General features: G+C 44.3%; 1 protein-coding gene and 1 long non-coding RNA gene across 2 annotated transcripts in view; one reads left to right on the top strand and one right to left on the bottom strand.

Annotated features, from left to right (window-relative positions):
- Nucleotides 1–8,970, bottom strand: part of MAP3K2 (mitogen-activated protein kinase kinase kinase 2) — a 105,350-nt gene extending 96,380 nt beyond the window's left edge. Inside the window, exon 1 of the mRNA XM_086718327.1 lies at nucleotides 8,370–8,970. The gene's annotated coding sequence lies outside the window, so the exon portion shown is untranslated. The remainder of the gene's footprint in view (nucleotides 1–8,369) is intronic.
- Nucleotides 8,971–9,821: 851 nt separating this feature from the next.
- On the top strand, nucleotides 9,822–24,868 carry LOC147578391 (uncharacterized). The gene is made up of 3 exons (XR_015255149.1): nucleotides 9,822–9,940; nucleotides 13,569–13,674; nucleotides 24,113–24,868. It is a non-coding gene; the product is annotated as an uncharacterized LOC147578391 (long non-coding RNA).
- Nucleotides 24,869–26,724: the final 1,856 nt, after the last annotated feature.

The raw sequence follows: 26,724 nt of genomic DNA, 5'->3' as shown, positions 1-26,724 counted from the left end.
AAAAAAAAAAGAATTTAGATAGGTCTGGTCTATCTGAACTATCACCAAAAAGAACTACAAAGAATATGGGGCAAGCATGGTAAACTGGGTGGGGGAAGCTGACAGGGCCTGGAGGTCAAATTCCTCAGTGTCCCACCTTCTCCACAAAACATGGCAAACATGTACCAAACATTTGTTCTTCCCATCTTCCCATAAGCTGTCTTCCTCCCCTCCCTTTGAAGTCCCAAAAACCTACCCTTTCTCTGCTCAGGATGGCATATAAGCCTCAATTGCCAGTCTGCCTGTGGGTCTCCCATCCTTATGGGGCTTCTGTACATATATAATTAAATTTGTTTTTCTACTGTTTATCAATCTTAAGTCAATCTACCAAATAACCAAGAAGGGTAAAGAAAAAATTTTCCTTCCCAGAAAGCACAAAAGAAAAACCTAGAGTGTTTTTTTTCTTTTACCTATGGCAGCCAGTAATGTTCCAGATAATGACTGCTCCCAAGGGAGGTCCCAAAGTGGGATTCAAAGTAAGAATGACAATGTTGAGCAGAAGCACGTCAACTGACCCTCAATGAACACATAGCATGAGCAAAAACTAAATCTTTGTTGTTTTAAGGCCCTGAGTTGAAGACTTATTGTTCATAGCCTATTCAGGATGATAGTCTAATATTTAATTTTATTTTAATTTTTTTTTAATGTTTATTTATTTTTGAGACAGAGAGAGACAGAGCATGAATGGGGGAGGGGCAGAGAGAGGGAGACACAGAATCGGAAGCAGGCTCCAGGCTCTGAGCCATCAGCCCAGAGCCCGACGCGGGGCTCGAACTCACGAACCGTGAGATCGTGACCTGAGCCAAAGTCGGACGCTCAACCGACTGAGCCACCCAGGCGCCCCTAAAATTTAATTTTAAAAATCACACTAAAAATTCCTCGTGTTCATTCTACTCAATTCAAGAATTGTTTTTTAATTTTTTTTTATGTTTATTTTTGACAGAGAGAGAGAGAGAGAGAGAGAGACAGAGACAGAGCATGAGCGGGGGAGGGGCAGAGAAAAAGGAGACACAGAATCTGAAACAGGCTCCATGCTCTGAGCTGTCAGCACAGAGCCCGAAGGGGGGCTCCAACTCACAGACTGCAAGATCATGACCTGAGCCGAAGCTGGACACTCAACCGACTGAGCCACCCAGGCGCCCCATCATTTCAAGAAATTTTATCCCTTCTCTGACCAAGTACATTAAAATCACTCCTATCACTTCTCCTAAATATCAGAAAAATTAACATACTTCCCATACTATTTACTTAAAATAGGCCAGGTTATTCTCATTCCACTGAAAAGTGTATTTACTTCAAACACAGAAATCATTCAGGTTTCCACAAATATTTATCAGCACTCTCTGATTTAATTCTCTACAATTACGAAGAATGAGAGGTAAGAATAATATCTATATTTGTGGGCACTTTTCAAAAATCATGTTGGCCCTACCCCCAGAAGATTCCAGCGCACACATTTCCAAGGGGAAGGCTTCATGTAAACAATGTGGAGGCAGAGAGAAGGCTAAGGAACTCTTGCTCTAAAAGAGCCATTTAAAATCCCCATCTATACTATGTGACTATCAACAAGCCTCTTAATACCTCAGGGCCTCAATTTCCTAGCTCAAAACCAGGATACTATGGTCTACCACAGTCACGTAAAAGTAATGTATGTAAAGCTTCTGACATGTAACAAACACTCAAATATCTTCCTCCCAAGATATAATTAATGTGTGATATCCTCAACGCCAGAAGATATACCTTTATGAAACAAAAACAGAAAACTAAAGGAGAGATCTGGCTGAAGTGCAAAACAAGGATAAGAGGAAAAAAAGAAATGGGAAAGACCAAGGATTACCAAGATAATAGGAAGTCAACTGCAGAATTAAAATATTCATGAGATGAAAAATATTTTTTTTTAAACACAGTAGAGGGCAAAAGAGCAGAACCGCCAATGTGGCTATGGAGATCAAACACAAGCAGCTCTCCTGGAACACAAAGTAAAATAACAGAGATGAAAACATTAAAAGATGATGACAAATATGTAAGATGGAGAACGGAAATCTAAAAACTATACACATTGCCAAAGAACCATAATACAAAGAAAAACCAAAGGATAGATAAAAAAAAAAAGAATGAACTGAAATAAAATTGAGATATTATGACTCTTAGCTTTCAATCTACATTCGCTATTTGTTTAAATATCTACATAATACCTACATCCATAAACTCAGAAGGCAAGGTATCAATAATTTCTCTTATCTAACCTCCTTAACAAACCAACTTGGCAAATTAACCAACACTCCACTCTCCCTATAAAACCTTTTGATAAGGGGCACCTGGGTGGCTCAGTCAAACATCCAACTCTTGGTTTCAGCTCAGGTCATGATCTCACAATGTGAGTTCAAGCCTCCATGTCGGGCTCTACGCTGACAGTGCGGAACCTGCTTGGGATTTCTCTCTCTCTGACCCTCCCTGGCTTGCTCCCTCTGAAAATGAATAAATAAATAAATAAAGCCTTCGGATAAAATGTTGAACATGCAATGTTAAATTTATCTTTTACCAAACCAGTACCTTTCTGCACCCATCAATTTACCAAGAATCAAATGTGTTTACGCGCTCGTTATACAGTTTAAATATGATATAACCCAAAGAAATTGTGAATGTGAAAACTGTTTCTATGAGAATGAAGTTGAGTGTTTAGAAAGACTCAAAGGCTAGTTTTAAAAAAAAAGTGTTGTTAAAGTGGGCATAGGTGATCAAGCTGTAAGACTCGGAGAAATAACCATACAACTCCAGATGGATCACTTTAACTCAGACTAGTTTACATCTCTGTGTTCAAAAAAAAAAAAAAATTAAAGTAATAATGTGTCACTTAATTCCCCTTATATTAATTTTTTTTTAAGTAAACTGACCACCACCAATCTTAATCACATTAAATAGAAGGGCTTCTATAACATCAAAATAGGCATAACCTAAGTGAACTATGGGAAATTTTTACAATACCTGACAATGTTTACTGAACACTTTTTATATGCGAAGCACTGTACTGAACATATTATTTCATTAAACCTAATGACAAACCAATGAGTTACATACTATTCTCGCTATTTTACAGATAAGTGAAGCATAGATAGGATGAACAGCACAGCTGGGACTCCCATTCAGGTCTGACTCCCAAATATATACTCTTAACTGATTACTAATTTTTGCTTCCTTATCTTTTCTATATTTAATTTTTTCAATATATTATAATCACAATCAGTTTACCTGTAAAGTTTACCAATTTTGTTAACTTAATTCAAGTACTACCTCCTCTTCAAGGCCTTCTGAAGTGCCTTCCCCATCCTGATACACAGTTGGGTCTCCATGAATGGGACCGATAGTACTCTGGTAAAGCAATTCCAATTTTCTGGTTGCCCTGATAAAGCAGAGAGGCAGCATGGTGCGATTCTTAAGAGCACAGATTGTGAAGTCAGACTACCTGCATTAAAGTTCCAGCTCCACCATGCACAAAAAGTGTGAATATGGGCAGTTACTTATTGTCTCTGTGGTTCAATTTCCTAATCTGTAATATGGGCATAATAATAACTACTTCCTTAGGTTGTTAATAGGGAATAAGTATCTTTAAAGTAGCACCTAAATCAGTGCATAGAATATAGAAATAGCTTACGTTTGCTAAATAAACAATACCACAAAAGAGAACAAAGAAAACTCAACCAATAAATAAAGAAGCAACATTCTGTAAATGATCAGCGATTTGGTAGGCACCACCTTTTAAGAATCTTAGGACACTGAAAAAGGAGGTCCCTTCTGGCAATTCTCTTTCAATAAATATTTGGCTCCAGGCATGGTGCTGGGTGCCCCCAAATCAACACAACACTGCCTCTGTTCTTGAAGAGCTAACTTCCCAGTGGAGGACACAGACATAATTCCAGAGCAATGTGGTGAGTATGATGGTAGAGAGAGGCAGGTGCAGTGGGCTTGAGAAGCATTCTGAAGTAGTAGTGATGAGGGGACCTAATCTGGGAATTATCCAAAGAATACGGATAAAATCATATCTTAAACAATTATTTTACTTTGTCATTATTAATTACTAAAGTCCACACAAATTACTAACTGCACAAATGGGAAAAATTACCTTTAGAAAAAACTCCCGAAGTTTATAAACCACATAGTGCTTATAAAATTTACGGTACTACGAATCTCAAACAAAACACTCTTGAGCACTTATAAGAAAGGCAATGTGCTAGTTAGAGGAAGGGCTCCCAAAGATTCTACCTGTTAGTTGGGAAGACAAAGTGTAACAAACAAACAAACAAACAAACAAAAGTAAGCAATAATCTAAGGGTTAAGTAACTATAAAGACAACAAGATATGTTACAAAGCAAATACATGATTAACCACCTTAAAAAAATACAGTCAACAAATGTTCCCAATAAATCCCAGAGATATACAAGGCAAAAAAACCACAAAATTATACAGCCACATTTCTTTCTTTTTTTTTTTTTTTAAATGTTTATTTGTTTTTGCGAGAGAGCGGGGCAGGAGCAGAGAGAGAGAGAGGAAAACAGAATCTGAAGCAGGCTCTGGGCGGTCAGCACAAAGCCCCATGTGGGGCTCAAACCCACAAACTGTGAGACCATGACCTGAGCTGAAGTCGGACACTAAACCCAGCCACCCAGGCGCCCCCAGCCACATTTCTTATAAAAGTATATGTGTGTCTAGATACAGAGATATACCTCACACAACACCTTGAGAATAAGGGAAAGGATTCTTTATTTCCATATATAGTTCATCCTACGTGTGGAAAAACTTCACATAAACTGTTTAATGAATTAAATCGTATTTTTAATGAGAAAATGTGTTACTTAAGTAAATCCTATTATGAAACCTTCTTTAAAACAATAAGCTAAAAATAAATAAACCAATAACCCACTAAATGTCAATTAGTTGGGAAATAAATTCAATTTCATATTACATATACTTGATTTATTTCTACCTGGCTTAATTAAAATGAGGTTCCCCTCTAAATGTAACCAACACTCCTTATTATCAGAAATTACAGTATTCATAAAGTAAGTCATAGAAATGTAATATACAGCATAGAGAGTACAGCCAATAATATAACTTTGTAAGGCGACAGATGGTAACTAGACATATTGTGGGGATCATTCTGTAATGTATAAAAATATCAAATAACTATGGTATACACCTAAAACTAATAGGATACTATGTCAATTATACTTCAATTAAAAAAAAACAGAAATTCACAAATGTTTACTAACTTGATCATTATGAAATGAGAACACTGAGTGAAGTTTAAAAAAAAACATATAATTCTATTATAATTCTTGAACTTCACATAGTGGTAGTATTAGGACTAGAATTTAGATCTTCTGACACTTAATCCAGTGCTCCTTGCATTACACCATAAAAATAGACAGTTTTCTCAAAATGTTTTTTTAAATATTTTTCAATGTTCTATTTTTGAGAGAGACAGAGAGAAAGACAGAGCAAGAGCAGGGGAGGGATAGAGAGAGAGAGGAGACACAGAATCCAAAGCAGACTCGAGGCTGTGAGCTGTCAGCCCAGAGCCTGACGCGGGGCTTGAACTCACAAACCATGAGACCATGACCTGAGCCAAAGTCAGATGCCCGACTGAGCCATCCAGGCACCCCTCAAAATGTTTTTTAATAAATCCATTCTTCCTTTATTATATTTCTGCTTACTTCTGTGCAACAAATATCGGCTAAGAAAAGCTAAAACACAGACTGCTAACTGCAGTGGGGAAAATAGATAGACCTTACCTTCACCCCCATAACCAAGTGATCAAACTCAGCATCACAAATGATGGGACCTGACAACATATGACCTGATGGGAAGCAATATGCAGTACACGGGATCACTGAGGGGCTATTCTTGCCCAAAATATTTAATTTTAAACTAATCAAGCCTTTAAACCTAGCTTACAGTTAACTAATACAGAGAAACTGAATACACTAAATGACACCATAGGAGGGGGGGAAAATCAGACAAAGAAAATGTGATTCATTTTATAAGACAACTGGCTTGATCTCTTTTTAAAAAGCAACCTCATTTTAAAAGGGAGAGGTGAGACTGTTCTAGATTCGAAGAGTTCAAAGAGACTTAACAACCAAATGCAGTGAATAAACCTTGATAGAATCTTGGTTTGGTGTGGCTAGGTGTAAAACACCATAAAAGACCAGTCAGTATAAATAGATTTAAATATGGATGATGTTAGATTACATTAAGGAACTACCAATAAGAAACTATCAACTAATTATTAATTAGAAAATATGAACTAAAAAAAGTGACAGTAATAGTATTTTGGCTATGTAAGGAAATGTCCATCTTTGGAAATGTATGCTGACATATTTAGGTGGAAAGTGCCATAATGTTTACAGCTTAGTTTCAAGTGGCTGAGCCAAAAATAATACACACATATTTATAGATAAAGCAAATACAGCAAGATGTCAACAAATATTGAATCTAAAGGGTCATGGTATGGATGTTCACGATTAGCAATTTCTCATATGCTTGAAACTTTCATAATAAAAAGTTGGGGGAGTGTGTTGAGGAGCCCGGTGAACTCCAATTCTAGAAGGGGAGAAAAGATCAACCTGAAATCAAAGCTGTGGCAACTGTCAAGAATCAAACATGACTGCAGTTTAATACAGCAACTATTAAATAGTTTACCGCTTTGGTAGCAGTAAGGTGAACTAAAAATGAAAGATTCATCTAAACCACTGCTTAAAAGATTGAGTACATAATGTAATCCAATTTTTAAAAATAAGCCTTTAACAACTAGTCTTTCAAAAGAGACACATGGATATCACAGCTAGATAACGATTCTATAATGATCTCACACTCAACATAATTCAACAGGACTCAACATAGTTTATATTTTAACCAAATAACAATTCAATTTATGAACCAACCACTGTCAACTCTATAATTTAACTTTTTCTCTACAGACAATACAAAATCATTCAACTACAAATTTTTTCAAACTGAAAATACACTGGATAAAATTACAGAGTACTGTAATTGGGCATCAGTACATTTCTCAAACATTCGCAACTGTGCGTGAAGCTTCAACTACCCAAAGGAATTTATCAATATTTGCTCTGTAAAGAGAAACGTAAAGGCTCTTTTCTTATTCACCAACCATAATCAAAGAAATAATACAGGCCAATGCTAAAATGAGAATTTTTAGTTTATAAACATTGATCAGTCACCACATACAAAGGAAAGGGGGAAAAAATCACACCATTACAAGTTTCTATGATATTCTACACACTGAATTTTGACACTCAACTCAGAAATATTGCATAAGACTGCACCAATTACTAAGTATGTTCAGCCATTGCCACATAATTCAGCAACAAGTTTTGCAATAAGGAAATCTCAAGCTAATAACCCAAGTGCGAGTTCCCCGTATTTGTCAAGAACAAACTGCACAAGTAACATTGTAACTTTTCAAGAAACATGCAATGTTACCAATTTTCTTTTTTTAATTATCATCTTCTAATATGTATCAAATAGTCTTCACTATATTTCCTCTTAAGAAGAGTGAAATTTGTTTTCTGTTCAATCCTACCGCAAAAAAACGGGAAGGTGCCCAGCGCCTTTTTAAAAGTAATTATTTAAAAGCAATAAAATGATTTGGCTAGGTTGCAGCAAAACACATCGAACAGCCTACGTTAGGGGCAAGTAAACTACATTACTCCCAGGAAGAAACTCTCCAGCTCTTCTCATTTTCCTCACATATTTTTTTTTTCAAGACACAAAAATACACTCCTACGGAAAAGACATCATAGTGGAATCAAGGCTTCCCAGATTACCAGTTGCATGACCTTGGGCAAATTCCCTAGCTCCCTGAGACTCAATTCTTTTATCTGTAAAATGGGGAGACACTACCAACCTCATTGTGCTGAGAAGACCAAGTCAGACAATGCAAGACAACTGCCCGGCGCAGTTAGTGCTAGCTAAAGCGAGAAGGAAGAATCAACCCCAATCAAAAGAGAATCACAATGTGACAGTGCAAAGGCAAGCACTTTTTCGCTTACTGCACATATCTGATTCTCCCAAGGGACCAGATGCACTCTTGCTTCTAAAATCCCTGCAGAGTACATGTCTGACAGCTACCCAGCTCAGCAGTCTACTTCGCTCAGATCTGGGATCCAGGACAGGATACAGGGACCCCGAGATCTGCCCAATTGGAGCGGGACCACCACCCAGCGAAACCCCCCGCCCGGGGAGCTGCTCACAGGCAGGCTGCGGCCCCCTTCCCGCGGCCCCCTCCCCACACATACACAGGCACGTACCGGCCGCTCCGCGGGGACGTAGGGAGCCGCAGGCCCGAGGAGGGGCCGCCGCTGCCTCCGAGCCCGCCCCTCCGCCCCCGCGCGGCCTGTCACCGCGCCCCCCCCCCCGGTCGGGGGAGGCCGCGGGCCCCCGGGGGCCGGAGGGGCGCGCGAGGAGTGTGGTGCGGGCCGAGTCTCTCCTTCACATGGAGCCCACGCCGGGCGGGATGGCGGGCGCGTGGAACGTCGCGGCCGGCCGGGGCCTCTCGGCGCCCTTAGGTACTTCTCGCCGCCGCGGCCCCGAGGCCCGCGCGAAGCTGGGCTGGAAAGGAGGAAGCCGTGGGCCGGGCGCCGCCAGAGGCCGGAGAAGGGGCGGGAGCGGCGACTCCGCGGCTGGAAGTGCCCGGCCTCCCGATCGTCGTCCTAATCGTGGTTGTCGCCGCACGCCGCGCGACCCCTGAACGCCGCACCCAGCGACCGCACCACCTTCGTCAGGCGCCGCCGTTGAGGGTAGCCGGGCCGCCACTACACACGGACCCGTGACGTCGGGCGTAGCGCGGCGCACGTCACGGCCGGCTCGCTCCTGCGCGCACAACCCTCCGCCCGCCAGGAACGGAACCCGCCGCGGGCGCGCGCCCAGCCTACAGCGCCGCGCGGAGGCCAAGGGGAGCGTGCCCGCGCCTGCGCACTGGCTGGCTGCGCCCACGCACGCTCCGCTGCCCCCACCCGTTAGGCATTGCGGGGATTCCCAGTCCGGGTCAGCCCCAGCGCCAGCCCCGCCCCTAGATCACCGCCGCCTTCTCCGAGCGGGGTGCGCCGCGCACGCGCACGCGCACGCGCGTCGTCATCCTTCGCCTCCGGGAGTCCTCGGCGCCCGAGACTTCCAAGCAAACCCGGGCGAGGGTTTCCTGCGTGGGCTTTGAGCCAGGCGCTGAGCAGCAGGGCAAGGAGAGGCTGCGACCGACTCAGTCTGTGGCATGTCGTTTGCAGGCGAAAAGCCATCTGCCTCTTAATTTTCAGACTTCACTGCAGAATTGTTTTCTGAAGCACTTTAGATATTACTGTCGGCTTGTTAGCTAACTGTAAACCACCACCACCACCACCCCCTCCCCGGAGATCGGCCTTTTAAGTTTTACAGCTGTTCTCTGTTTAGTTCCTGTCACCGTTCTAGGGTCGGCCCAGCAAATACTACTTCCCCAGTTTTAACAGATGTGGAAACAACCCAGAGAGATGAATTGACACTCACCCCTAGATCAAGTGGCAGAATCTGAAACCTAACTCTCTTTCACTGAATCCTTCCCTCGTTCCCCATCGCCCACAGGATAAAACAAATTAATCGCGAGTGAATAACCTGTATGTATTCCGACTGATTTTAGCCTACGCCACCCTGAACCAGAAAGCATCTTTTCCACCCCCTCTCTTCTTTCTCAAGTACCCCTTAACAACTTCCTGTGCCTTTTTTTTTTTTTTTAACCTCGCTCTGCATCTACTTGGCTTCTGGGTACGTTATGGAGTCCACCTCCTTCCTGCCTATTCCAGACCACATTTCCACTCCCGGAGAGAGATGGGAGCTGCACCCGCTAGGCCCAGAGGTAGGCAACTGCCCCAACTCAGGAGGCCCTCGCTGCTCAAGGGAGCCTGCGTCCGTGGGGCAGGGACTGCGGGAGAGGGTGTGGTGTCATAAAATATCTGGGTCCCCTTCCTGGAATTGTCATTATAGACCCTTTCACAGAGATGTAAAAGGCGCGGGAGCTTAGTTGCTACTGGACAGATGTTTGTAATAGTGAAAACCTCCGAACAACCTAAATGACTATCAGGCTAAGCTGATAATGAATGGTTCGTCTGTCCTGCAGAGAATTAGGCAGCCATCGCAAAGAAGGGCCAATACCAAAAGACCTCAAAACTACGGAGCTCAATAGAAAATCCATTTGCTCCCACTTGTTTAAAAAGTAGAGGATTCTGGGGGCACCTGGGTGGCTCAGTCAGTTAAATGTCAGACTTCAGCTCAGGTCATGATCTCACGGTTCCTGTGTTGGAGCCCCGCATCGGCTCTGTACTGATTGCTCAGAGCCTGGAGCCTGCTTCGGATTCTGTGTCTCCCTCTCTCTCTGCCCCCTCCCCTCTCAAAAATAAACATTAAAAAAAAGTAGAGGATTTTTAAGCTTAAGTATGCATAAAATCAAAGTCTTTAAAATTCGTTTTGGTTCTAACATTCTAAGCATGGTATGCCACAGAAAGGAGGCTTTCAGTATTTTTGAGAGCAGGGTTTAAATCCTGTATTGTTTTCCACACTTCCTGGCCTGACCACATAGCAGACATTCAATAAATACCTGTTTACTAAGTAATGTAGAGATTTTTCCTCATACTTCTGCTTACTTCTTCCCTCACCTACTTACCTGGGGACTTCATTCACATCTGGTTCCTTAGAAACACCCTACATGAATATTAACCTTTTTTCTCCATTCTCTCTTTACATTGGTGAGTTTTTCTCTGGCTTAGACATTAAATCTTTGGTACCTTTGGCAATTTTAGTGTATATGATTACAAATTAGGGATCCTGGGGGGGTTTTTTCTTGATGAAATCCTCATTTAATCAGTATTTTTTGCCTTTCTGCTCTGTGCCTGAGATTGCAGTGATAAAGTTGTAGTTTCCACCACTTCTCGGGAACTCTGGAATTGTGTGATGAGGGCAGATCCCTAAGTGGATCAGTATAATACTTAGCAACTTGCCCTGTAGCAGAGCTGTGTATGAGGTGCCCCAGCAGCAGAGAGGAGGACATCACAGGTGTATATAAGGAATGAGGGAAGACTTCAGAGAGGAGGCATGGTGTGTTCGTTTTCTACTGCTGCATAATAAACTGCCTCAGACTTAGTGGCACCTATTTACTATTAGTTCACAGCTCTCTAGGTCAGAGTTTGCACAGCATCATGGCTGGGTTCTGTGTTCGGTATCATGAGGCTGAAATCAGGATATCAGCTGGGCTGAGTTCTTATCTGGAGGCTCTGGGGGAAGACCTGTTTCCGTCTTCATTCTTGTTGTCAGAAGTCAGTTCCTTGTGGTTGTGGGATTGAGGCCCCCATTTCCTCCCAGGCATTCATCCAGGGCCTGCTATCAGCTTCTAGAGCCCACCAGCATTCCTTGCCATGGGACCCCTCCATCCTCAACGCCAGCAACAGAGAATTTCTTGAAAATCAAATCCCCCTCACGTGTTGAATCTCTGACTTCCTCTTTTGTTACCAGCCAGAGAAAACTATCTGCTTTTTAAAAGTTCATATGATTCGGTCAGGCCCTGCAAGATAATCTGTTCTTAGAAATCAATCTAATCATAGGGGTACGACTCATTATAGTCACAGTACCAGGCCATGTTTACCACGCAGGTCATGTTTACCTGTGGATCTTCAGGGACATAGGAGAATCCTGCCCATCACACACGGTGAGCTGAAACTTGCATCTGGGTAGCTATTTGCTGGAATGGAGGAGGGAGGAATGGGCATTCCGGGCAGAAGGACTCAAGTCTGCACAAGCTTGGAAGAACAGCCCTTGTCCTGGAAAGGGCAAGAATTGCTGGCCTCAGGGTGTTTGGAGAGATGCAGCCAGTGGGTAAATCCAGAGGAGGAAGAGAGCAACCAAATGAGGAAGGAAGAGTGCTCAAGCAGGCTAACAATCCTAAGTAAGGAGATAAAGGTCTAAACTACAGCAGTGGCTGTGAAAGTGACCTGAGGAGTGTCAGTTGGGATGCATTCAGCTGCAAGGAACAAGACACCTGGCCCAAAACAGCTTCAACAGTGAAGTTTATTTTTTTATATAACAAAAACCCAATAGAGTGGTCCATAATTGGTTATGGCTGTGATTGTCATGTCTACAGTCATAAGATGACTCCCTCACCTCCAAATATCTTGGCCTCCTACTCAGGAAAGGGAAAGGATTCATATTCTCTCTCCCTCTTTCTCTCTCAGCTTTTAACTTTGGAAACAGGTTTAGATTTACAGACAGATTGAGCGGATAGTACAGACAGCTCCCAGATATGCCCCACCCAATTTCCCCAATTATTAATATTTGATACATTTTTCAGATTAGGGAACCAATATTAATACCTTATTGTTAACTAAAATCCATACTTTATTCAGATTTCCATAATTTTTACCTAATGTCCCTTTTCTGTGTCAGAATGCCATCCAGGATCCCCCATTACACTTAGTCCTCCTGTCTCCTTAGCCTCCGCTTGGTTACAATGTCCCTTGTTTTTGATGACCTTCACAGTTCTGAGAAGTAGTGGTCAGATATTTTGTAGAATATTTCTCCACTGTGGTTTGTCTTATGTGTTTCTTATGATTAAAGTAAGGTTTGAATTTGGGGATGAAGATCACAGGGGTAAAGTGCCCTTCTCATCACAGCCTGTCATCAACATGATTTATAAAGGTTAAGGTTGACCTTGATTGCCTGTTTGAAGCCTCATTTCCAGGTTTCTCTATTCTTCCCCCCCGCCCCCCAACTTCTATGTTGTATTCTCTGAAATGAAATCACTGTGCTCCCACCTAAGGAGTGGAGAGTTATGCTTCACCTCCTAGAGTGCAGAATATCTACATAAATTCCTTGGAATTCTCCATGGAAACTGTGTCTCTTCTCCCTCAGTTATTACCTATTCAATCATTTATTTATATTAATATGGGCTCACAGATGTTTATTTTATACTTTAGGTTGTAATCCAATATAACATTATTTAAGTTACTTCCTAACTTTCTGGCATTACCAGATGTGCCAGACTCATCCTGAATGTTTCTTGCCCCAGTCCTAGAATCAGCCATTCTCCAAGGAGCCCTGTTTCCTTCTATTGGAGAATAACATTAGAAACCAAAATCTGAGGCTAGATGTGTTTGGGATTCTCTTCATCAAGGACAATCTCACGTCAGCCCTCCAGCAGAGTACCCCTTTTGTTCTTGCTAACAATCTGCTAATGGTGCCCCCAAATTCATTCTCCTCTTTCCATGGCAATTGAATTTTAGCTGAGCAATAGACGCCCCCCCCCAATAATAAAGGGTTTATTTCCCAACCTCCCTTGCAACTAAATGTGGTCATATAACTAAATACTAGTAAAAGGGAAATCAGTGGAAGTGTCCATCCAAGAACTTTCTTGAGAGACCCTTCCTCAAGAGTCTACTGCTTTGACCCCTTTGATCCCTCTGCCTTCATCCCTTTCTCCATCCTGGAATACCTTACAGATCATCTTGAAGAAGGAGAACAAGGGGGCCGTGCAAAGAACTGGTGGAAGCAGAACCCCCATCCTGGTCTGAACCACAGGACTCTGTACTTTCACATAAGAAAGGGGTAAGTCACTGTCACTGGTAGCTGAACCTAGTCCTAGGAGCATTTCATTGACCAGAGCTGAGCCAGCTCCATTTCTGTGTCTGCAAAGGAATCAGCATTACCATAATGTGGACAGCCCACATGAGGTGTGCCCCAGGGCTGGGCACACTGCCAGACCATGTCTGGCCACAAACCCAGGCTAGAGGTTACCAGGGAGCTGAGGGATGGATGGCTGTTGCATAGCAGCTAATCCTGTCTTCCCTGAGAAGCACATGAAAAGTTGGGATTTAGGGAGCCAGAGAAGGACCGTGTGCTATATAAATGATCCATGGTAAGTCTGTTATTTTTTTTTTTTAATTTTTATTATTGTCATCATGATCCCCTGGGGTGGACACTCACTTTGCTCTGTCAAAAAGCAAAATGTAATATTAGTAAAGTAAATCTCCTGATAAAAAGTCCACAGTGCTTCTGCAAGCAAAGAAAAGTCATTTCTGGGATTTCAGCTGTTGTGGATTGCCCAAAAAGCTTTCCAAAAGCCTTGGAAAGAGGTCCTATGACAAGATTTCCCACAGAGGTTGGTCTTGAATTTTCTGTGATCTTGGTCATTCCTAATTCTTTCCTTTATCAGTTGCTATTGGGTATATTTCTTTAAAATTATGTTTGTCATATATTTTCTCATTATGTTACGCATATTAATGGAAAATGTGGGAAACACAAGGAAGAAAACCCTCTCGTTCCTTCTATAGCTGTTTCCTTCAGTCTTTCCTCCCTGCATAGATCTTTGTTGTGCTGGTATTTTTTTGTTTTTAGGTAAGTTTTTAGATAGATTTTATGGTAGTTTTACTTTATTTTCTGCTTTAATTACAAACATAAATTTGATAGCTGGTATGTATACTTAAATTTTAACTTGTTCTAATTTTTTTAAGTTTATTTATTTCCGAGAGAGAGAGAGAGAGAGAGAGAGCATGACCGGGGGAGGGGCAGAGAGAGATGGGGGAGAGAATACCAGGCAGGCTCCGTGCCATCAGCACAGAGCTGGACATGGGGCTCAGTCTCACAAACTGTGAGATCATGACCTGAGCCAAAATCAAGAGTCAGACACTTAACCGATTGAGCCACCCAGGCACCCCTCTAATTTTTTTTTTTTTCAGTGAAAGATGTTCATATAATGGATAGAGAGCTAAGGACAGCTTCTTGGCTGCAAGAGAACAGTTAGGGATTTCTTTTTGCCCGTGGTGTTTATGGCAGGATGAGAGATCACATGAGATACCGATGCTAAGGGAAATCTGAGAAGTGCAACTCATTCCTTTCACATTCCCTTAGCCCTTGTCCCAGCTCACTTTCCATGATATGGGGAAATTATGGGTTGCCATTGGGGGAGAACTTCCTGTTTTGGAAAAGGACCAAGAGATGTTTAAATCACATGGGTTTTCTGAATTAGTGCGTTCTAAGACTATAGTAAAGATACACCTTTAAAATATCAAATTGTTGACAATAATCAGTTTTTTAGAAGTTGGCCTTTTGCTTGGGGCCTCCTGGTGACCTCTACCCCCTGCAGCACCCCCTAATGGTCAACCCTTGCTTCTGATCTTTGTGTCTTGTTTCTTCCCTTTATCCTGTTTATATTTTCTTCTCTTCCCATTCCTCTTTTTCCTTGTCTCTCTGCACCATGTTTTATTAGGTGTTTTTCGCAAACATCCTGAGAAAGACAGGTCAGCAGAATTATTATTCTCATCTGCATATAAGGAAAAAGTAGCAAAGAAAGGTGGGATTGCTGTCACCAGGTTGCTGGGACTCCTCATGGAGCAGGCCTGAGTGGAGGTCATGCGTCCAGCCCTGCCGAGTGCCTGGTGTCTCAGGATCCCTCCCTAAAGCCAGGTCCCAGAGCCCCTCCCTGATTGCCTAATGCCACAGGGCACCACTCCCTGCCTTTCCTTCAGCTGCCTCTCCCAGCACTGGGGCTCTGCCCTCCAGGTTCAGCCTGACCAGTGGTGACACCACTGGCTTCCTTCCCTCCAGGCCTTCCCAGTCTGCTCTCAGAACTGGTTTGCGGGACCCTCCCCTCCCCCAGGTACTCACCGGCAGACACCGGTGAGGAGTTAGTCACCTTCATCCTTCTGGCTCACCACACCCATCAGTCCAGTGTGGTATAGCTCCTTCCACAGCTGGTTCCCGCAAGTCTGCTCAAACGGTTGACGTCCTTCATCTGAAGGTCTGGTTCTTCACCATAGGCCAGCCTGTCTGAAGCTGCACTGGACAAGGTTCAGCATCCTGAAAGGCAGCAGTGCCACTGACTCCTCAGCCCCTCCAGACTGCTGAGGTTGCTCAGACCGGTCTCCGTGGGGTTCCCTGTGCCTTCAGTGGCCACCCTGCTATGGCCAGGTCTGGTGGCTCTGGCCAGGCTAAACTATGAATACTAGAGTTGGCAGGGACTGATGCCTGCTCCTCTTGGCCTGGCTTGCTCAGTGTCCTCATCTAGAAGACAGAAAAGAGCATCCTGCCCCAGGATTCTGAGAGACACCAGTGGGACAAGTCATGTGGAGACCATTGGAGGGACACCGGGGTGGCTTGGTCAGTTAAGAGTCTGCCTCTTAGATTTGGTTCAGGTCATGACCTCGTGGTTGTGAGATCGAGCCCCATGTTGGTCTTGCTTAGGATTCTCTCTCCCTCTCTCTCTGACCCTCCCCAACTTGTGCTCCCCCACCCCTCTTGTGTGCCTGCACACATGCTCCTTCTCTCTCAAAAAAGAAAAGAAAGCCACTGCAAACAGGCAGGCTTGTCCCCACCTGCTGCCCATGAGAGGCCTAGCACCGCACCTGCCCAGTAAGACCAGCAGCCACTTCAGAATGGAGGGTACCCCAAAACAACCAGAAGGTAGTTATTTTCAGGGAGACCAATTCTGAGATGGTGGTCCCACGTTATGAGCCCCCACCTCTAATTCTGGAGTTCACTCAAGGCTCAGATTCTTGTGAGCCAGCTGGTCCATCAGCCTTGGGCATAGCACAGGGTTTGTGGCAGGAGAACTTGGGCAATTTTCTGTCACCACTGGAGACACAGTGTACCATCCAGAGTCCTTAGACTCTTCCCCTGCCATGCCTGCCCTCATTCTCCCTGACCCTCCACCACCTTCCTTAAGAACCAGCTTCTCATGTTCTCTGCCCTGGAAGTTATTCACACCAAAGGAAGAAAAGCTGAAAGGTGTTACCTCCCCCTGCCCCAGAGGTTTTTAAATTTATGAAATTTATAGACATATTTCTGAGCAGAGAAACTGATTGACTGGTTGACTTGGCTGGGTTTCCCCATCCTGGCATCTACTGTAGATTCCCTTGATGTTGATGCCCAGTTTTGCTGAGCTCTCACAAGTCCAGTGTCATGGCCCTGCCTTTGACCCAGCCCCACTGCCTTGAAACCCTGTAGCCTGAGGAGGCCTGTAAGTGGGACAGCCCAGCAATAACGAGTATCTCTAGCACCCCATTCTTGGTTTCTGAATGCCATTCTCCACTAAAAGGGACCGGGGCTGCCACAGAAGTACGAAAGCCTGGGACATTGTGCATGTGTTAAAAGGACATAGGAGCCAGCTTCAAGAGACTGAATTTGGTCAAATCTGGGACATGTTAAACATTAAAACAGTGATAATTATGGATTATCTCCCATATAATAAAATAATCCATGAGGCATACTGATCTAAACATAAATGGGGAAGAAGGGAAAGCTCTCCCTAATAGGAAAATGCCAATGACAAATGTAAAAGGAATGGTGGAGTCAGGAAATTCATAATGGATGTTCAGACCAGTGGATGAAAGCTTGATGAGGAGCAGGATGCTTCCTCTCAAAGTCTCCCCTCTCGAGTAATTAATTAGAAAGAGAAAATAGTAATTTTACAGTGGAGAAGCCTGGCAAACATCTTTACAAAACAAAAACCCTGCAACCCTGCCACTTAGGCTTCTGGAAGTCACCTACTAATGCTTTCTGAGAGTGACCTACGCCCCTGTGTACTCAGCAACTTGTGCTTAGTGTCTGTCTACCTATACCAGGAGCCTGAATACACCTGGATCCAGCCCAGATACACACTACTACAGTAATTACTGGCCAAAGAACTTTCAACTAAAAAATAAAAAATTAAAATATAAAAATTAAAAAACAAAACATATTTCCTATGGGCGACCACCTGCCGTTGGCTGTGAATTTCTGCCAAGGTGCATGAGCTCAAGCAAGTTTCTTAACCCCTCTGAGCTTCAATCTTTCATCTGTTTAATGAACCAGCAGTTCCATTCCTGGAGAAATGAACACACATGTCCACACAAAGTCTTGTACATATATGTTCATTACTGCTTTTTTCATAATAGCTCCAAAATGGAAACAGCCCAAATATTCATTAACTGGTTAGCAGAACAATGATAATGTTTCAAAAGCATTATGCTAAGTGAAAGAAGACTGTCACCAAAGGACTACATGTTCTGTTATTCCGTGTAAATGAAAGTCTAAGAGGGGAGTCTGCTGGTTCAGTTGGTTGAACATTTGACTCTTGATTTTGGCTCAGGTCATGATCTCAGGGTCCTGGGATCAAGCCCTGACTCGGTCTCCATGCTGAGCATGAAGACTGCTTAAGATTCTCCCTCCCCCTTCTCCTCTCCCTCTCCTTCCCTCTCCCCCTTTTTCCCTCTCTTTCTCTACCTCTCCCTCCCTGTCCCTCCCCCCCCATTCCTCCCCCTCTCAAATAATGAATGAATGAATGAATGAATGAAATAAAGTCTAGGAAAGGTAAGACTATAGTGGTCAGTGGTTGCCAGAGGTCAAGGGTAGAGGATTGGCTGCAGAGTGGTGGCAGAAATGTTCTGTGGTGAACACTGTGATGTTGGTTACAACATTGTTATACTTTTGTCAGAACTCACCAAATTGTACAGGTAAAATTGGTGTCTTTTATTGTGTGTAAATCAAACCTAATAAAACTGATAAAAAATAATACATTACATTGTCATTGTAAGGGTTAATAGGATGATAGATACGCAAAGACCAAGTTCATTGCCTGACCACAAGAGGAGTCCTAAAATTATAACTGTTACCCTGTCCACAGTCTTTGGCATAAGCAAGGCCAGTGTGTAGGCAAGGGGCCCTCCCAGGGGAGCCACCCTCTCAAGACATTCTGCAGCTAAACCGAATAACCAGATGGAATTAAAAAAGCACAGGTTCGAGAAGAGATGCCACGAGACCCACACAGGAGGCTGTCACCACCCTGGGGCCCCTGGAACAGCTGAAGCCCCAAGGAAATGGACACGCACCCCCATCTGAGGAGCCTCCCTCCGCCATCCTCCTGGTTCGGTGTCAGGAAGTCATGTCCTGGCACCACCACCGCCCTTACCCGGCTGGAATGGTAAAAGCCCATCCTGTCTGCTGCCACCGCCCACACCTTCTGCACCTCCCTCCCCACTGCCTTGCACAGCCTTGTCCCATTCATCGCCCAGGCAGAGCATCCACCCCTAGGAATCCACCCTGCAGTCCACGTTCACTCTGGTCTGGAAGCTGTTAGCGTGAGGACCAAACCTACTGCCCCAGGAGACACTGGAAGGAAGGCGGAGGGGTGAAAGGGAGAAGCAAGAAACAGGCCTCACTGTTACAGCAAGAGACCTAGCTGTATTTAGATATGTTATGTCTTGTTGCTTGGCAACCAGGGCTCAGCCCGTGTGCTGGCTAGGGAAGAGGGGGTCTCTTTGTTGGAGCTGCTTGCAGTGACTCATCGCTCCGTGCTCTGGCCCCTAGGACTAGGTTAACAGGCAACGTGGTTTCAGGCTGGGTGCAGGTGGCAGGGCTCTGCTTGCTGTGGAATCAAAGCTTGGAGCAGCACCAGCTCCTCAAATGAATGTGGGCAGCAGCCAGACCACCACGGGGCTCCTGGTTCCGCTAGCTGGGTATGCTTGGGCAAGTCACTTAACTCTTCCCACCTCAGCCTCTTCATCTTTTTTTTTTTTTTTTTTTTTTTTAAATTTTTTTTTCCACGTTTATTTATTTTTGGGACAGAGAGAGACAGAGCATGAACGGGGGAGGGGCAGAGAGAGAGGGAGACACAGAATCGGAAACACGCTCCAGGCTCTGAGCCATCAGCCCAGAGCCTGACGCGGGGCTCGAACTCACGGACCGCGAGATCGTGACCTGGCTGAAGTCGGACGCTTAACCGACTGCGCCACCCAGGCGCCCCAGCCTCTTCATCTTTAAAAGTAGACTATGAGGGGCCCCTGGGTGGCTCAATTGGTTGAGCATCTGACTCTTGATTTCTGCTCAGGTCATGATCCCAGGGTCGTGGGATTGAGCCCTGCATTGGGCTCCACGCACTGAGCATGGAGCCTGCTTAAGATTCTCTCTCTCTGTGTCCCTCTGCCCCCTCTCCTGCTTGCCCTCTCTCTCTCTAAAACAAATTTAAAAAGTAAAAGGAGACATTAAGAGTGACTTCTGGGGCGCCTGGGGGGCTCAGCTGGTTGAGTGTCCAACTCTTGGTTTCAGTTCAGGGCATGATCTCACAGTTCATGAGTTCGAGCCCCGTGTCGGGGTCTGTGCTGACAGTGTGGAGCCTACTTGGGATTCTTTCTCTTGCTGTCTGCCCCTCCCCCCCCACACTCATGTATGTGTGTGTGCTCGCGCTCTCAAAATAAACTTAAAAAAAAAAAGAGTGACTGCTCATTGGGGGTTTACAACAGATTTCAAACACATTAACTCATCCACACTTATGTCCTCTCTCCACTGGACAATGAGGAAACTATATGTAGTCCAGGGCAAAATTAACCAACTTTCCTAAAGTCACTTAATTTGTACATGGGGGAGGTGGAATTCGAACCCAGGTCTGTGCAGTTCAGTGTGCTATATGTCTTTTCACTGTGGCACCTCACGTCGTGCTCAAGTGCCTTGACAGTGTCAGGGACTGAGTTCCCAGGCTCAGGCCAGTGAGATTCTCCAGGGCAGTTTCTCAGCACAGAGGGTTGGAGAACTCTCTCTGATGTCAGGGCCATGTCTTTAGTTAGAAAAGCGCCCACAGTCCCTGCACCCCAAGTGGGTGTGGGGGGGTACAAAGCCACCTTCGTGCCTCGGCCCACCTGCTCTTGCTGTCAGCAGTGCAATAGAAACTGCAGCTTCCCTTTTCTATACCTGGGTCACCTCACAGCGTGTCTTCCAAGCACCACAGTGTCAGATTCTGTGGTTACAGGATCTTCCAAGCACCACCAGTCTCCTGTGGTTACAGGAGTCAGTGTAAAGGATACAAATCTCGCCATACAAATACCGCTTCTCAGAGCACATCCCTGGCCCCTGTTGGCCATAGGATGAAATTTTGACTCCAATGGGTGGCAGACAGAAAAAGCCTCCATCATGGGGCCCCTCCTTGTCATTCCCATCACACCCTGCACTCCAGGCCCCATATCCTCAACCTGCCCCACCTCGGGGTCATGGCAGGTCCTCTCAGGCCTGTGGGTCCACCAAAGAGTGCCTTCTCCCCTCCTCCTACTCATTCTGCCAGCCTCCCTGCCATGCTCTGCTAAGGCCCTCCTGGCCTGCCCGTGCTGGGAGCTCCCAGGGCCCACTACAGCTCACCGATGCAGGTGATGCAGGTCGTGCCTTCCCCATACAGGGGAGGATGCTGAGGCCTAGGAAGGTGACTCTCCTAGGTCACAACCCCCTCCAACCAGACTGACAGCTCCCATGCTGTCCTCAGTAGCCCCACCCGCACCGGGCACACTTCTTACTGCAAGGTCCTCTCTGTCTGCTCAGCTGGGCTGTTCGTCTATCTGCCGCCCAGCGAAACTGAGAGCACCCTGAGCACAAGGCACTCACACCTTCATCTTGCATGCCCGCCTCTGCCTACTACCTTCTCAGAGCTTTTGCTGAGTCAGTGGTGAATGGACTGATGAAGGACAAAACATTTATTGCAAAGAGCCTATGGTCTCCAACGTTAGGAATTGGGGGCTATTGAATAAGGGCAGGAAGTCTCTGGTTCAAGACCCTTAGTCTAATTTCATCCAGCTCTTGACACTTAAAAAATCTGCTCTCATTACTCAGACCTGTTTTCCTCAATAGCTATAAAAATGTAGCGTTGTGTGACAAGTCATAAGTAAATGTCATAAGTAAAAAGTTCATCTTGAAAAGCCATAGCATTTGGGGCACTCAGTTCCCTTCTTAGGGCCAAGTTTCTCCATTTACATGATAAGAGGTTGGCCTGGAGGGGTGGTTTTCAAACTGCAGGTCCCAATCCATTCTTTAGTACGTTGTGAAATCAAACTAGCGGGAAATAACCTGCAAGGAATCGAAAGCAGCTTGCGTCATCCATAACAAGGAATGGATATTGCGTCATGAAATTTCAGGTTGCATATGTGTCTATATGTTAGGACATGTTGTAAACTGTACTTCTTATAGTGGGTAACATGCAACAGAGTTTAAAAGCCACACTCCCACAGTGCCCGGGTGGCTCAGTTGGTTAAGCAGTTAAGCATCTGACTCTTGATTTCAGCTCAGGTCATGGCCTCACAGTTCGTAGGGTTCAAGCCCTACATTGGGCTCTGCGCTGACAGTGTGGAGCCTGCTTGTGATTCTCTCCCCCACCCCCTCTCTCTCTGTCTCTCTCTGCCCCTCCCAAACATGGGCATGCCTTTTCTCTCAAAATAAGTAAATAAACTTAAAAAAATAATCCGCACTCCCTCTGAGACCCAAGGATTTGGGACTGCCAACGCAGCCGGCCCCCCCACAAAGACCCATTGCGGCTGCGTGAACCCCACTGCAACGGTCCAACCACATCCCCTGCATTGTTCTTCAATGTGAGAAAATAGATGCATATAGCCTCTGGTAAAGAAAAAAAAAAATGGAAAGTAGGTCTTTTCTATACTACTTTTTAAAAAATTCATAAGAGTACTGATGCAAGGGAGAAAATAAAAGTCATCCTCTCCCTCCCAACTCCAGGCCCCAGGTGTACAAGCTCTGCCTGGAACTCAGTGTTCCTTGTTTTTAATTGACGTGTAGTTGATACACATGTTACTTTAGTTTCAGATGTACAACATGGTGATTCTGTAAGTCCCCATGTATGCTCACAAGTGTAGCTGCCATCCATCACCATGCACACCGTTACAGGACCATTGAGGATATTCCCTACGCTGTACCTGTTATTCCCATGATTTATTCATTTCATAAGTGGAAGTCTGCATCTCCCACTCCTCTTCACCCATTTTGCCCACCCCACCCCCAGCAACCATAAAGTTGTTCCCTGTATTTTGGTTTGTTTTTTTAGATTCCACACGTAAGTAAAATCTATCTTATTTGTCTTTCTCTGACTTCCTTCACTTGGCATAATACCCTTTAGATCCATCCATGTTGTTGCAAATGGCAAGATTTCATTCTTTTTTATGGCTGACTAATATTCCATTGTGTATATACCCCATCTTCTTTATCCATTCATCTATCCATGGACACTTGGGATGCTTCCATATCTTGGCTATTGTAAATAATGCTACAATAAACATAGGGATGCATGTATCTTTTTGAATTAGTGTTTTCATTTTCTTTGGGTAAATACCCAGTAGTGGAAATACTGGAGCATATGATAATCCTATTTAAAAAAAAATTTTTTTAAGTTTATTCATTTTGAGAGAGACAGAGTAAGCGGGGGAAGGACAGAGGAAGAGGGAGAGAATCCCAAGCAGGCTCTACACTCACAGTGCAGAGCCCGATAGAGGGCTTGAATCCACGAAATGTAAGGTTATGGCCCGAGCTGAAACCAAGAATCAGACACTTAACAGACTGAGCCACCCAGATGCCCCTGGTAATCCTATTTTAGTTTTTTGAGGAAACTCCACACTGTTTTCCACAACGGCTGCACCAATTTACTTTCCACCAACTGTGCATGAGGCTTCCTTTTTCTCCACATCTTTGCCAACACTTGTTGTTTCTTGTGTTCTTGATTTTAGCCTCAGAAAGGCCGTGATAGCTCACTGTGGTTTTGATTTGCATTTCCCTGATAATGAGTGATGTTGAACACTTTTTCATGTGTCTGTTGGTCATCTGTATTTTTCTTTGGAGAAATGTCTGTTCAGGTTCTCTGTATATTTCTAATCAGATGATTTAGGTTTTTGGTGTTGGGTTATATAAGTTCCTCATATACTTTGAATATTAATCCTTTATCGGATATATCATTTGCAACTATCTTCTCCCATTCAGCAGGTTGCCTTTTCTTGTTTTGTTGATGGTGTCCTTCTGAATCCTTCCTTTTATTTGCATCGAGGCCATGCTTCCCACAGGTGCTCCCAGCCAAGGATTGAGCTCCCTGCCTTGGCTGACTCTGCTCTGGGCTCTCTCTCAACCTCAGTATCTGTTTGTGTCCCCCCTTCTCCCCTCGACCCTGCACGGTTTGCCCTCTCCTTCCAAAGCTGTTCCAAAAGCCAGTTCAGGTTTGCATTTTCATTTAATCAAGTTAAATCTGATTTGTGCCTAGATCCTGCTTTCTGAATACCATTCTTCAGTGTAACAAACCGGGGCTCCTAGAGATTCTAGGGCTATGGCAGGAAAAGTCCCCAATGAGCCTGGAACATGTTGTGCCAAGCAGTAAGGAAGTGCTCAAAGAAGGATGGAGATACATCAAAGACCATAGGGCCAACTCAGAGGAGCTCTCTATAGCCAAACCTGGTACAATTTGAGCGAAAAATAGTAATAATGGATTATAACCCACAGAATGAAATAAAAATTCAAGACACTATCCCTAAAGCTATAAAAATAATGGACTAGGAGATGCCAAGTGACGTGTGTGCATTTTTTATTACTGTGTGCTTCTGGCGACTGTAGTTTGAAATACTATTTTTTACCAAGTTTTATAAAAATGCAGAATTTTGTTTACTTTTTTTTAAAGCTATGTTGTTAGCACACAGAACACGTCATTGTTGTTTTGGGGGAAAGGCTTATGTCACTAATAAATACCTCCAAAATTAGATTGATACAGGAAGAAAAACACTTTTCCCTTTTAGTTTTGAGAAACTTCCTCTTGGTTCCCGGGAGGAGGGATTCCTTGATGTTGACACATGTAAGCCACCTTGGCACAGACGCCTTGTGGTGTGGAAAAACTAAAATTCATTTTTTATGCCCTCTTCCCCCTCTCCACCTTCAACTTCAATGGGACCCCAAGCAATGGTTCCCAGTGTGTCAGGCAATCTGGACTTTCCAGTGTTACCATGGAGATGGTATCCGTTAAAAGAGTTCCTTTCTGGGGCGCCTGGGTGGCACAGTCGGTTAAGCGCCCCACTTCAGCCAGGTCACGATCTCGCGGTCCATGAGTTCGAGCCCCGCGTCAGGCTCTGAGCTGATGGCTCAGAGCCTGGAGCGTGTTTCCGATTCTGTGTCTCCCTCTCTCTCTGCCCCTCCCCCGTTCATGCTCTGTCTCTCTCTGTCCCAAAAATAAATAAACGTTGAAAAAAAAAAAAAAGAGTTCCTTTTTTAGTTTGTGGGTCTTAAGATTGATAATTCTGTCATTTTCATTTCATTTCCTGAAAGTCGGGGTCGGCTTGTGAAAAGTTGTTAAACAACATGCTAGATGTGAAATGTCAGCCCTCACTCTGATATTCAGAGCACCAGATGAAGACTTCACAGGGTTGCAGAGAGGCGTTCTGATTTGGGTAGTCCATTGAAGAAGGGAGTCTGAATGTTGTATGCTGTTAATGACTGTCTCCCCACGTCCTGCCTGAAATACCATGATTGTTTATGAAAAGTGTCTTTAATAAAGCTGGATACAGTTTGGCTTGCAATTAAAAAAATAATAATAATGGACTACATAAATGGGGGAAAGCTACAGTTCCTTTTTACAGCAGAATTGCCATTAATAAATGTAGAAAGAGGGGCGCCTGGGTGGCGCAGTCGGTTAAGCGTCCGACTTCACCCAGGTCACGATCTCGCGGTCCGTGAGTTCGAGCCCCGCGTCGGGCTCTGGGCTGATGGCTCAGAGCCTGGAGCCTGTTTCCGATTCTGTGTCTCCCTCTCTCTCTGCCCCTCCCCCGTTCATGCTCTGTCTCTCTCTGTCCCCAAAATAAATAAACGTTGAAAAAAAAAAATTAAAAAAAAAATAAATAAATAAAAAAAATAAATGTAGAAAGAACAGTGGAAATAGAAAAATCACTATTTGGTAAAAACCACAGTAATAACCACTGCAAACAAGAATCAAGGGATACTAAAGTTAGTGGGAAAAAGGATGAAGTGGGGCGCCTGGGTGGCTCAGTCGGTTAAGCATCCGACTTTGACTCAGGTCATGATCTGACAGTCCGTGAGTTTGAGCCCCGCGTCAGGCTCTGTGCTGACCACTCAGAGCCTGGAGCCTGTTTCAGATTCTGTGTCTCCCTCTCTCTGACCCTCCCCCGTTCATGCTCTGTCTCTCTCTGTCTCAAAAATAAGTAAACGTTAAAAAAATTTTATAAAAAAAAAAAGGAAAAGGATGAAGAAAACAGGGTATTTGTATACTCATAGAGTATCTCCCCACAGGATGTTGATTAATTACAAAGGAAAACAGTAACTTTGTAGCAGAGAAACCTCAGGAAGACACCAGTTTTACCAAATGATCAAAATTATTATGACCAGTAATTAGACACATCAACACCAGCAGATATGGCATCCTGAGAAGGGTACATCACTTCTGCAGTATTTTTGCCTAAAAATGCTTAACTTCAGTCTAGTAAGGAGAAAACAGTGAGGTTTGTCCTACAAAATAACCCGCCAGAGTGTTGCAGTGGCAAGGAAAGACTGAGGAACTATTCCAGATTGAAGATGAAGGTGACAGGACTGCTATATGCCATGTGGGATTCTGAATGGGATCCTGGACTAGAAACGGGATGCTCATGGGACACTTGGCAAAATTCAAGTCAGATTAGTAGATGAATTCCTAGTATTAGATCATCATTAACCCCCTGGCTCTGGTCCTTCCACTGTGGTTAGATGAGACATTAACATGAGGGCAGTCTGAGCAAAGGGTGCTATACTGGCAACTTTTTTTTGTAAGTCTAAATTTTCAAAATAGAAAAGACTGCATGCTGGTAGCCAGTGTCAAGAGGGGACAGACTATAGAATGGC

Source organism: Puma concolor, chromosome C1 (genome assembly GCF_028749965.1).
Source record: "Puma concolor isolate L17-30 chromosome C1, mPumCon1.1.hap2, whole genome shotgun sequence".
In the NCBI taxonomy this organism is placed as follows: domain Eukaryota; kingdom Metazoa; phylum Chordata; class Mammalia; order Carnivora; family Felidae; genus Puma; species Puma concolor.
This window is presented reverse-complemented; position numbering and strand designations above follow the sequence as displayed.